We start from the raw sequence: 13,874 nt of genomic DNA, 5'->3' as shown, positions 1-13,874 counted from the left end.
CATGGACCATTCCCTGCTATCTCATGGCGTAAACCGCTTCTGTAATCAGTGTCGCAAATTGCAGGATTACCTTGCTAAAAATAGGGTACCTTATCCTAACACCTATGACACAATGGATCCTAAATCTTATCCCGTGAATTAGCAGAAAATAGTTCACGACGTGAATTGTCTACCTTTTCACAGTGTGAACCATTTTGATTTCACGATGTGAACCACTTGCCTTTTCATGATGTGAAACACCTACCTTTTCATGGTGTGAACTATTCAATACTTCATGACATGAGACATTCTCGGTTTCATAGCGTAAACCCTTGCTTACTACTTTACGATGTGAACTGACTTCTACGGTTTTACGACGTGAACTGCTACAGTGACGGATCTAATTCACAAATTAAGGATTATTAGGTTAAAGTTAGGAAAGTGTATTTATTACGCAAATTGAGACCAACTAACTCAGATCAAGACAACACGGACCTGAAATTCGAAGTGACTTTTGAACATGTGAAAGTGTAGAAAATAGTTCACGATGTGAACCATTTACAGATTCATTTCTCATGCACTTGAGGTCTGGTAAACTCATTGGAAACGATCTAACTCCCGACAACGATAGTGCATCGAACCACCCAGGATCTTCCTATCAAAAGAGTGTTGGTTCTTCAGGCCACTCTGCGAAGCACTCAATTGAGTATTTTGGCTCAGAGAAATCTAACCACCATTGATACAAGTAGTGAAGAGTCCATGGAAGAAGGGTTGCGATTCTCTAGGATTGGACAGGAAGAAAAACCATCCTCCCCTACAAGATCCAGTGGTATCTTTAACATAGCCAAGGGATTTTTTGGTCTCCAAACCAGCAACGATGATGAAGTGCAATCTGCAGGTACAGGCCCGTCAACCAGCGTCGAACAAGCTCCAAGACCGGAAGTACCACCCCAACCTTCGAGTTCTAGGCTGTCTAATACTGTGAGGATTAGTGGAACTCCTAGGGTAAGGAGAGACAAGGAAAGTGTGGCCAGGACTGGTCAAGTCTTCTTCTTCCCAATCTCAGAAGAAGTAGAATTAGACTTGAAGAGGGATGAAGTAGAGCGACAACTAGGAGTATCGAGCTTAAGGAAACAAGAGCTCGATACTCGAAGAACAAGGGCTGAACAAAAGGAAATGGAAAATGTAAATCCATTTCAATCACGTGGTAAGGAACCAGAAATGTTTAGGAATACCACTGATGGTATGGAAATGGCTATGATTGAGGAATACCACTGATGGTATGGAAATGGCTATGATTGAGGGAGCAATCCCAAATCTAGAACCCATTAATGATGAAGAGCCAAGAGCAGAGGAAGGATTTGATACCCAAGGTGAAGGGATAATTTACCCAGGGAAATTGTTGAAGTTGAGAACATGTACACAAAGGAAGACATAGAGCAAATGATTAATCATCCCACGTTCTTGCAAGACATGGAGCTCTTAATTCAACAAAGACGGGCGGAGGTTGCTAATAATGAGCCAGGCCATGATGAGTTGGTGGGACTTACCCATAGACCCGAAATGCCTAGAAGAGGCAATGCAGGAAGAGGACGAGGTCTAGGTAGGGGGGGGTAGCTCCTCAAAGACCAATGGCGGATTTGAATGTAGATCTTAACGCGGCCACAAGGATAGATTTGCTTAATATGGTTGCGGAAATGGGCTGAGGAATGGTTAGGGAATTAGGCACTGCTCTAGAATCCAGACCATCCCAAATGAAGCCACACATTTCCAAGCTTATACAAAAGTTCTCAAGGGATGGGGACCCAATCCAACATGTTTAGATCTTTGAATCCACATGCGAAACCTGTGGGCCAGTGAGTGACGTAACCATGATTCATGCCTTTTCACTGACCTTAGAAGGAAAGGCTCATCAATGGTTTCAAACCCTAAATCCAGAAGATAATATCAACTTCACTCGACTCATGAGTGTGTTTGTGCCAAGCTTTGCCCGAAGTGGTGATATATGGAGTCATGTGGCATAGTTGCATAATATCAAACAAAAAGAAAATGAGTCTATTCGAGACTATGTATCCCAGCTCAAGCACTTGAATTCAAGATGTAAGTTACGGGAGAGGCTAACTAATGATCAGTTATTGCCCTACTTTCAGAGAGGAGTCCAAGATCATAAAATGCATGATTATCTAGTATTAGCTCGACCAGCTACTCTAGATGTATACTATAAGTTGGCAATCGAATATGAAGACAATATTCTTGAATTGCCACAACCTGAAGATGTCAAGGTAGTTGTTGCAACATCGCGAGTCTCGAGTCACCAAGACACATGAACCCGGAGCAAACAAGTTCGGAACATGATTGTGGACGAGCTCAGTAATGCCATACTGGACAAAATAAAAGTCAAGGATGGAAGAGAAGCATCAGGGCATGGGCATGCTTATCTCTACCCCTCGGAGAGATCTGGTATGGTGTTCTATGTGTAGAATGAATCACACCACTACTGAATGCCCTCAATTAAGAGTAAGGCCACTACTCTATTGTGCTCATTATGTGAAATTAGGGAACCATGACACTTCTATGTGTAGGTATCCGAGATTCCAAATTGTAGCACAACTGCCGGCACCCAGAATGCCACTAGCCTTACCAGCACCACCAGTGCAAATCATTGCGGCTGTAGGCCAGCCAAATCTATTCTATTTACCAAGAGGGATGTTTCGGATACAGGACATGTCACCTTTGCCACCACCTGTTCTACCGCCACAACCACCATAGGCTAAAATCAACCAAGTGTTGATTGAGGAGCCATCAAATGAAGGTGAGATGGTGTGTGAGGTAGAAATCAATAGTGAGTACTGAGGAGACCATGGAGATTGCTCCAGAATTTTATGTCTTACAAAATAACATACCAGTACCAGTGTTCCAAACCACGGTACAGTGGAAAGGTAAAGACGTAAACTCAAATATGAGAAGGGGCCACTATAATGTTTTGGTTTGCGGCGGACCTCATCAAATAGCAGATTGTCCTAACAAGAATGTGGTTCATGCGCATCAAACTCAGCCAATGGCAGCACCGCCTAATGACATACCAATACTTACTTGTACTAAGTGTGGGGTTGATCATTTGATCAAAGACTGCCCATATCGCGCCAGTGGTTCTGCCTCCACTTCTAACCAGGCCACTATCAGGACCATAAGTGTGAAGCCTTGAAACATCACACCACTAAATGTCCTAACACGAGCCCAAGCCAAACAAGGGGACAAAGGAAAGAACCCAGCAAGTGCCACAACCTCTAGAACTGGAAGGAGGAGGAGAGTATCACGTAACAGGGTGTTAGGGCCCACCGACATTTCAAATTTTGACCCATTCTAAGCATTCTACCAAATTCAAACCGCCTCCGGAAGGTTTCACGTACACACGGGGCATTGTTTCCGCCAGTTGTTGTCCTCCCCTGAAGTGAGTCCATGTTTGCTTCTATAGGGCCCTTATTGACCTCTATTTGCTGCAGGCTCTCGTACATAGGTAGTCAATTGCCCTAACTACAAGCATGTCAAACCCCATACTGTTTCGAGCAAGTTTGGCACCAAAAGCAGCTAGTCTATAATGCTCTCGGGCAAAGATTTGACGTGATGCCAAACATAGGCATACAGGGCTCCACGTTTTGGAAAAACATCACCTTAGAACTAACCAAATGCCAAGGGCTCATGCACAAAGCTTCATCACATACCAAAGCACTAGCATATCAAAATTTGACCTCATCAGACATTGTTTGGGCATCCAATAGACATCAAACCTACTTCAAACGGGTGATCAAGCAACTGGAGTAATACTAGCCCAGAGGGGATCCACATTTGGAAAAAAAGGGACTACTGACCTCAAATGTAGATAAGACTTGGTATATGCCTAGTTAGTACAGTGGTCTATAGGCATATCAAATCTTGTTCCCATCCGACACATGCAGCCATGTTTCTAAAGCAATAAAAAACATGTAGCCATGTTTGAAGCAATCAGAGTGTTCCCCGGTAAATTTTTCAATTTGCATGCTACATACCATGGAGGGGTCCACGTTTGCTATTTTTAGCAGGAGGCGAATGCGACATAGTCTTGCACATGCATGAATTGTATTGTGTACTTGCCTTGTGTAAAACCCCCAATTGTTCTGACTTTGTTTACATACTTAAAAAAGTATTACAGTGCCTCGGAGGCAACTCAGGTGCTGTTATGTAAATATGAGCCAGACCCCAAATTCAGCATACTTGAAAAAGAGCCATATGTTCTTAAAAGTGAACATGATCTTTTTCGATACATATTTGATGTACACTTCATTGATATACCAAATATTGGACCCATATAGAATAATTAACCACGGTTTTAGACCATGCCAACAGCCCATCGGACTCATCTTTCACTATTGGTCCATAATAGTTACCAGATGAGAAAATTGCTATTTTGGGCTAGTTACAGATCTCCAATGGCTGCAAGATTTCATATCTGGAGTCTACTCATCAAGGGCTATGCACATTGGAAATCTCATTAGTATCCAACAACCCGACAGTCTCAACTAAATTTAGTGGTTTGTTAAATTTAGCATAATTTTGTAATAATTAGGATAATTAATTATTTCTTGAGATTAGTTAGTGGCCAAATATGATTTCTAGTTTTTGGGTTACTTTTGATGATTTTCTAGCTATTTTTGGTAATTTTTCATGCTTCTTTGAGATTTTTCCTTATTTTTAAACATAAAAAGTTATTTATATATGTAAGTGAGATTTTATTTGCTAAAACTCACTTACAGAGAGCCAAAACAAAAAAAGAATTCTTGTGCCCCTTCATCTCCCTTGTTGCTATAGGTTTTCCACGCATGCGAGCCCATACTAGTCAGCAACAAGTCCGGGATTGCTCGTAGCGGTTTTTGTTACAAATCGAGGCAAAGGGGGACTGAGAGTAACACGATTTTCTTTTGAGGGATTCTCTCACCATTTTCACCAACTTGAATCACGTGACACACTCACAATCTCTGTCGGGTAATCCAAAACCCTAAAATCTATGCTTTTATGTGCTTTTTTATCGATTTTCCTGATTTCTTCGCCATAGATGCATAGATATCGGGCTGAAATGAATCTAAGATGGAATTGAGTCATACTTAGTCTCTTTTGATTAGAAAAATGGCTTGCATGATGCATTTACCATGCTTTTTATTGAATTTATTGCTTTTTTGTGTAATACTACGCATGCTTTACATGCATTAATTAAGTTTATTTTAGCATCAATTGATGAGTGTGATTCCAATTGGATAAGTTATTCCTTCCCTTTTTGTCATCAATGACACAATTATGCTTCTTTGGACAAGTAAAAAATGAAATTTCATCCAAAATACAGGGAAGATTGTGCCAAAATTTCTTGCAATATGCAAAAACCTGTATTTTGTTAAAATCTCCTGACTTAGGGACTGCCTTGGCATGAAATTTAGAACACTTGTGCGCCATGCAATGCTCTTAAGGGCTAAAAATTCTTGTTTGAATCTGACATAGGTAAGTACCTACTTTTGACAAAAATCAGGTCCTGGACAGGGGGTTAGGTCCTTGAGCCACTCCGACAAGTCCTTCTATGGGCTACACTAGGTAGCCGGGCCACCTGACAGTCATTTTTGAACTTTTTTGAACCTGAAAGACTGATTTTGGCCTAAATGGACTACCTACACTCCTAATTTCACAATTCTTGCTCTCACAGTAGTTGACTAATTTTTTGTCTTCTATTCACCTATCAATTTAGAATCTGCATAACTACTGGCTATTTTTAAGAACTTCCCTTATTTTAATGAGATATGGCCCTTTCTTATGCTTTATTCAACCCCCTCGAGTCTGATACCTTCAAAAACCTGACTATTCTTATTCATGGCAACCATGTCTAATTTAGTCTGGTAATTACTACTGGTACCCACCCTCTTTGGCTATAATGATTGCATTCCCTTGGGCATCCACACTCATGGAAGAGTGTATCGAGTCTAGGCAGGGGGAGGGACATCTTGTGGGTCTTCAGCCTCTAGGATTTTGACCACCACTTTCAAAAGCAAGGAAGTGGGAAAAGGGCCATTGAAACTCGCCCCGAATGGGGGGATATTATTATTTTTCCAATCGATTTTCATTCATCTCCTGTCTGGAAGGGTATAGCGTAGTTCACTAAGACACGGGGTCCCTGCACTGCATGTAATAGTGCTATATTGATATTCTTTAATATATATATATATATATATAACAAACCAAATAAAATTCACCACTGATATGGGGTTTTGTTTGCAAAAGAAGCGTCCACAAAGACTCAAGCAAGTACTAAATCCACTGCAAAAATAACAAGGAAATGAGGTGCTACTTCCAAGGAGTCAAAACCATGAAAAGAGCCCAAGGAATTAAAGAGAATACCAAAGGTACCAGATAGGTCATTACAGGATGCTGAGGGGTGGGTAACTAAGCATAGTTATTCATCTAGTTGGCTGGGCGATGCTAGAAAAAAGGACGAACGCATACGCGTTTGAGTGTTCCAAAGGAATACAGATAAGGAGCCCTAGTTGTTTACCTACCATACACCAGAATGCTCTACTCAGTTCTTAAGGAAGATGGTGTGATGGACAGGTTAAAGGCAACTAGCTTGGAACATATTGATAAAAGACAGATAATGAGAGAGAGCACACACACAAGAGCAAACCCTAATAGATTAATGTAACCTTAACCATAGAGGGAAACCATATCCACTCTCACACAATGCATAATAGAAGAAGACTACACAACCACGCACTACATGTATTGTGTTCACACACCAAATAACCCTATCTAATGTCCACACACTGTGGCCAGCTAGACGTGGCCATTTATTGTCACACACATGCTACTGTCTACCATGCCAGCACATATCGTGCCTGACTCCAACAACTGTCATCGAGCTTATAATCTTAGCAACCCCTCTCAAGCTCATGATGTACAGCCGTAGATGAAGATGAGCTTGGGCTATCAACACTCCCCCTCAAGCTCATCGCATGTATCAATGTCCTCTAACTCCGTATGCAAGAAATTAGTTCAATTGTGAAAGTGGAGAGAGTAATTGTTAATTAAGTGAAGCTCTGTTCACTAATCACAATTAATAGCTCTATTAATCATGCATTAATTAGCTCCTTTGGCTTCATTACACCCAAATGAGAGCTCGTGGGTTCTATCCAAAGGTACATACATGTGTGCGGATCAATTGCTAAGCTCCTTGTGCAAGATATACCTCCATTCGAGCTTTTTTCAAATTTTCTTCTCCCATGTGGATTTCAGCCCTCATGTAGATGTGTGTGGATCAATTGTTAAGCTCTATCCAAAGGTACATACATGTGTACGGATCAATTGCTAAGCTCCTTGTGCAAGATATACCTCCATTCGAGCTTGTTTCAAATTTTCTTCTCCCATGTGGATTTCTGTGCTAATTTCCAACCCTCCTATAGGTGATTTAATTACTCCACTAAGCCTTGGTTGAATGTGGCATGTGGATTTCTGTGCTAGTTTCCAGCCCTCCTATAGATGATTTAATTACTCCACTAAGCCTTGGTTGAATGTGGCAAGTGTTTGGGGTGCGCTATGCTCTAATCACTTCAATGTGCATAGAGTGACCCTCCAATGGCTCCAATTTCATGCATGCATCTCTGTTCTTCTGTAGCTCAAAAACCAAAATTTTGACCTCTTCAATAACACATAGATTTTCTCCAAATCAATCATGGGTTTGCATAATTGTTGCTATTCCAATCACCAATGCCATACACATGTGTCCTTCACCTATTACATGCATTTGCCTCTTCCAATCAAGCTCTCAAGCTTTCCATTAAAGCTTGCAAAAACCAGAATTTCCACTTGCTTTGGGCAACTCAAATCTTACTTTGCTTGTGTCAAATCACGTACAATCCGCTCAAGGGTGTTCAACTTTGCTTACCCGTGGTCCTTAGCTTTCAGATCTATTGAGTAGGTGTGTGCTCCAAGGCCCAATGGATAGCTCCACAGAGTTGTTCCCTCTTCTTCACTCACTCACAAAACCCTAATAGAGAGCACCAGGCTCTAATACCATGATAAAAGATAGATAATGAGAGAGAGCACACACACACAAGAGCAAACCCTAATAGATGAATATAACCCTAACCATAGAGGGAAGCCATATCCACTCTCACACAATGCATAATAGAAGAAGACTACACAACCACACACTACATGTACTGTGTTCACACAGTACATGTACTGTGTTCACACACCAAATAACCCTATCTAATGTCCACACATTGTGGCCAGCTGGACGCGGCCATTTATTGTCACACACATGCTACTGTCTACCATGCCAGCACATATCTTGCTTGACTCCAGCTATCATCGAGCTTGTAATCTTAACACAGATGGTAGCTTTCTGGAATCCTTACTATGACCCTATTCTCATAACCGAATTTCTAAAATCTTATGATGCAGACAGGGGGGTGCGTGTAGTAACCATAGGAGACTATGAGGCTGAGATTAAGCTGCACACAGAAAGTTAATCATTGAAGCATTTGGCCTCCCTTTAGAGGTGTCATATTCAAAAGTAAAAATAGGCACCATAGACATAAGTAAGCACATGAAAAAATGGAGTAAGTCACCGCATGGAGAATTCTTTGCATAGAGCCGGGATCCTATAGTAGAAATGGCTTGTATGTGGTAGTCTGTCTTCTCACTTAGGTGAAATACATTGATAGACATAATAGGATAAACTCTTGGGCTGTCTTTATGGTTGCAGAAGGCCGCGAGGAAGATTGGGCACATATAATCTTTAACAATCTCATTGCTTATTGTGTAGACCATAAGTATACAATTGGTAATCCCTATCTTCTAAAGCAAGTTCTGGATTATGGGGCTAGAAAGATCCTTAAAGAAGAGGGTGTCAACATTCCTACTCTCGTAGGATAAGAAGCTCAAAGGCACGACCAGGGAGATCAAGGCTCTCATAGCAGAAGCAGCCAACATGTGCAAGTTGAATCTTCATCTATGTGTAGGGAAACCCCTATTCTAATCTCTCCACAAGCACAGTCCGCATTAACGACAACAGCAACAGTTGACCCTAAAGGCAAGATTAAAATTGATTCACGGATAACCACTCAAATGCCTAAAGAAGTGTCAAAACCCTCTGAACCTCTAACAAAAGAAGCAAAGGATTGAAAAGGAAGTCCTAAACCCTAAAGTGCAACAAGTACATCAGCAGGTAGTCACTTTGTTTGGACTAGACATAGAACAAGCAGAGGAGGAATCAGGGCTGTAGCTTTTAGAGTTGACAAGGGTACTAAACCAAACGGTTGCAAAATTTTACAAACAAAAGGCACTAGACGAGCAACAAGTCATTGACCAACAGAATACTCAAATAACATAGCTCAAAGCCCAGCTCAAGGAATCAGCCAGCCAAGCAGAGCAAATCAGTGAATTGGTGGCCAATGTTGAAGTGGCAAAAATGGTGTCTCTAAAGTGGGCTCCAAATGCTAACATGCTTAAGGGTCATTATGAAAAGGTAAAAAAACAAAACTAGCATCTCATAAGAGAGCTATAAACTTCAAGAAAAGAACTTGCCTTGGTAACAGTAGACAGGAATCAGGTTCACAGCAAGGTTGTTGAGGAAATGGCTAAGGTGAAAGACTTGACAGCATAATGTAGTGACTTGGAGTGTAGACTATAGGAAGCCAAGGAAAGTCTGGTACAATAGCTTCAAAAGCAAACTGAAGAGGAAATCAGGCTAAACCTCAAGCATAAGGCAGAAAAGGATAGTTTATTCCAACAGCTACAAAAGACACAGGAAGACTACACAAAGTATCATGATGAAGCTATGGACAAAGTAAGAGAATTGAAGTCTACTCTCCAGAAGCAGAATTAGTATGAAGAGGACGAGTCTTCTTCAGTGGCACAAGGAGCAGGTACATTACTTGATACCATTTCTAACCATGTCTCTAATCTAGCTACCTTAGTTATTTCCCCGAGAACTCTTGCAAAGACCCATAATTTTTACACCTCTATCCTTTTACTATCCATGATTGTGAAAGACATGGACTTTGAGACTCCTTTGAACAGCGAGATAGTGCAGTGGGTTTTTAAAAATATATCAAAACAAAATGCCCCAACATTTGTAATGGCCATTCTTCATGGGGATATTAGTCTAGAAAGCCCTAGTGATCTCTTCTATGGGGATATTAGTCTAGAAAGCCCTAGTGATCTCTTCTATGCCCCATTGCATCCTATAGTTATCAATTTCAAGGCCTGGATTAGGGTGCTTCTAAATTCTCAAGATTTCTCTGAAGAGGGTGAACTCATCAATTTAGGTTTGCTTGAAGATTTGACCTTTGAAGCCCAAACATCTGGAGACTACTTAGAGCAAAGCCTAACTTGGATGCAACTTTATGGACCTTATGAGTACTAAAGGGTACTTCAAGCCATGGGACATCAAGTGAAGTGCATGTTGAAATGATTGCCACACTTAGAAATATCATGAGACCATTGCTTCGCCCGCCATGCTCCTCTCCTTGCCATCTTCCTTCCCCAATCCTCCTACGTTATATTTTCTCCCTAAAACAAGCATACCCTGGCATGTGTGTGTGTGTGTGTGTGTGTGTGTGTGTGTGTGTGTGTGTGTGTGTGTGTGTGAGGCTCGAATTACACCCACACTCCCATGCAAGGAGAAGTCGTTGAGAGAGAAGATGAGAAAGCGCCATGCATGGGCACACTCAAAATATTCAAACCTTAGTATTTTCCAGATGTTATATAGACTTTAAGTTGTAATTTGTAAACTCAAAATCCTCATCCTTTGTCTTTTTACATTAATTTAGTATTAATTGAGAGAAGATCGAACCTATCTCCTTCAACTTTCATGGTGGGTAAGTTTTCTATAGGAAAGAATTGTATGATATTTTAATGTGGGGGTTTTAAATAAATGTATCCATATATTTAAGAAATTTGATTGGTGGATGCTTGATGAATGTTTAATGCTATTAAGAACTTATATATCCTTTAATTTATGGAAGTGCTTCTTCAAGATTGGATTTTGTCTTTCAATTAGTATGATTAGTCAGTATGTAAGTGTCAATTCAAAATATTATTGAAATTAAGTTTTTTTAGGGTTTCTATTCCACCAAGAAGGTGATTGTTTTTTCTATTCCACCAAGAAGGTGATTGTGTTTTCATTTACATGGATAAGTGTGTTCAATATTGATGTTAGTTACTTGGCATGAGAAAATATGCCTCATGTTTGTCTCATTCTCATCCCTCAACACAAACATTTTAAACCAATGACAACTTCTCAATCTACCTGCTTTTAATATATACTACATGCCGATTTTATAATTAAATATATAATTAAGGGAATTTTCAAAATAAGGGCAATGAAAAATCTTAATCATTTTTTTATAATTCGAGCAAGTAAAGATACACTAAGAAGTCGTTTTGTTCGAGCACTAGACCAAGGCGGAAATTTAAATGCTTACCCTAACCTTCAATTTGAAGGCCATAAACTAGCTTTACCTTCAAAAGTTGACTAAATTTGATGTTTGTCTAAAATTGAGATAAATTTTCTTAATTATAGCCTCCTTTTCCAACCATTGTTTCTAAGAGGCTTTCACTAGAAGGTTTGACTAGTACATGTCCTAAACAGAGATTCAATATTTTATATAGTATTATTCTATTTATGGTATTAGCTCAATTTATTTTTTTATATAGTATGACTCTATTTATGGTATTAGCGCAATTTAATTAACTGATGGGTTTTCTACGTTGCTTCCAGCAGAGCTGATCCTTTTTTCGCCAATGCTTACACTATTGTATTGAATACCCATCCTCCACAATCATCAATTTTAGAATAATACCAATGCTTAAGTTCAATATATATTAACCAAGACCATAGATCACAAATTTAACTTAATGATGCACCATAGCTAATAATTATTTACTTCCACCAACAAGTCTTATGTTTCAACCACCGTTAATTCACCATCCCAATATCCTCAATTATTCCCCAGATCTGGAAAAACCATGAGCATTTTTATTCCGCTAGCATATCACAAGCCTTGTCATAAACAAATCAAACCCTAAATTGTGATGATGCACCAGATTATTTTGATATGTTTTCTAATAAATTCATTGAACCCTAGATTGTGACGTTGCACCACTTTTTTCTCCTATTGCTTTTTCCCATCCTCGTGGGTGTTTTACTAACTGCTTTTTGTGTCACTAGCCTTTATATTTCATTGAGGGCGCCATGTTTGTACTTGCAAATGTTTAAGGACACCATGCAACCTTTTTCTCTCTCAATGTCAAGGGTCCCTTTTTTTTCTCTCAAATGTCAAGGGTTTGACATTTTGTTTATCTGTAATGTCAATCCACCTACTTCCCTCTCAATAATTGCATTGTTAAGTAATGTCAATCCACCTATTTCCCTCTCAATAATTGCATTGTTAAGTCCATCCTCTACACGGCTTCCGCAATGTTGTGTCAATCCTCCTATTTCCTTGCAATGGTTACTCTTGTTGGGGTTCCCTTAGGATGATACTATTATCTCCACTAGAATCACATGTAGACTTGAACCTTCATTTTGCACCATCACATATGCACTAAACATGCAATAACCTCTTTTTAAATCTTACCCTAAGAGTATAGATAAATATAATGATGTGTTTAGTAGGATTGTAAACATAAGGTTTTGTGTTGAATAGTATATAGTGAGAAGGTTGCCGAGGGCTACATCCCATTAACTCAGACTATGAGCCCTTGGTGGACTAAAACAACAAGCGGAAGGGTTTCTAAGAGAAACATCTAGCTCTTGTTAACACATAATACAAAGCGTGCACATTCACAATTCTTTTTTTATAGCAACCGTTCAAAATTTGTATCAACATTGGCAATCATCCCCTTCCAAGTTATATTAGATAAATCCCGTTGAAGAGTCTCGAGTACAAGTTCTTAAAGCTAGAGAGCTCTCTTGTTGTGCAATCCTAGACTTGCATAAGTGGCCTAGAAAAGTCTTCTACCATGTCCTTGGATCGGTGGATACTCAACTGATGTACTGTCTTCCTCGTCTTTGAGTTGGGCAATCATATCGCTTGTTCTCAAACAGCATTCAACAATTCTCCAAATAAATAATATAAGCAAAAACTCCTGCATACATGCTTAAGGGGGAGGCCTTCAATGGGTAAATTGGGACCCAATACTATGTCATCTTCTATTCTCCTCTCTACTCAATGAATGGATGATTTACACTTCATTCATACACCAAAATATTTATCTAGGTCATTACTTCTTGTTATACTTTAAAATCAAGGCAAACTTGACCCTACCTATCACTATTTCCTCAAAGTGGGAATTACCCAAAGGTTGACTGTATGCCGTCTTTCGAAATCTTACAAAGTAATGATTGCAAGAAGGGAAGAAGTAAAACAATTGATTTATGCATCTTAAAATTCTGCATGGGTACAAAAAGCATCTATAATTTGGTGCATGATGAGAAGATAGATTAGTTCTTAAATGGCACTGTTACACTATTTTAAGAAATTCTTAACACATTTAAGAGGCAATCAGTAATCATGGAAACCTTATAGTTGTTATGCGCAAGGATTCTCTGCTTTTAACAAGTAACTAAGCATTGATGCTTCTCATCCAGCACTTCACATTGCAAATCAAAATATAGGCCTACGTCCTGACAAGGAAAGTAATGCATCATTTGCTGTGCACAAAAGACAAGAAGACCTTTGGATGGAAACCTTAAGTTTGTACTTCTATTTTCTTGCACCAATCAATATAGGCCTACGTCCTGACAAGGAGAGTAATGCATCATTTGCTGTGCACAAAAGACAAGAAGACCTTTGGATGGAAACCTTAAGTTTGTA

The sequence above is a fragment of the Cibotium barometz genome, chromosome 51, assembly GCF_041138505.1.
Source record: "Cibotium barometz isolate CiBa-2024 chromosome 51, ASM4113850v1, whole genome shotgun sequence".
Lineage (NCBI taxonomy): Eukaryota > Viridiplantae > Streptophyta > Polypodiopsida > Cyatheales > Cibotiaceae > Cibotium > Cibotium barometz.
The sequence above is the reverse complement of the archived record's forward strand: the minus strand, read 5'-3'. Positions refer to the sequence as shown.